Here is a 339-nt window from a genome sequence, read left to right as displayed (position 1 = left end):
CCGGGTGGATCGGCTGCAGGGACCTCTGAGCGACGGGACAACCAGTCACCCCGAGGCAGCAGAGAGGAGTGGTCGGGGGGGTGTAGGGCTTGACCAAGGCCTGGAGATAGGACATGAATCATATTGTAATTCTCCATATTCTTACGTTGGCCATTTTGCTTTTAGATCACACTCAGGGTGGGAGGAATCGTAACCAGCAGAGTCTGAGAAACTAGTGGAACAAACATCTTGTGTAAACCAGCTTAGTGTTTAAACATTAAAAAAGTGGGCAGATAAGTAAAACAAAAAGATACAGCGATTGGACTGAAGGTAGCTAACGCAATTATTTAAAGGTGACAT

This window comes from Anoplopoma fimbria, chromosome 2, assembly GCF_027596085.1.
Source record: "Anoplopoma fimbria isolate UVic2021 breed Golden Eagle Sablefish chromosome 2, Afim_UVic_2022, whole genome shotgun sequence".
Lineage (NCBI taxonomy): Eukaryota > Metazoa > Chordata > Actinopteri > Perciformes > Anoplopomatidae > Anoplopoma > Anoplopoma fimbria.
Note: the sequence above shows the minus strand (reverse complement) of the source record.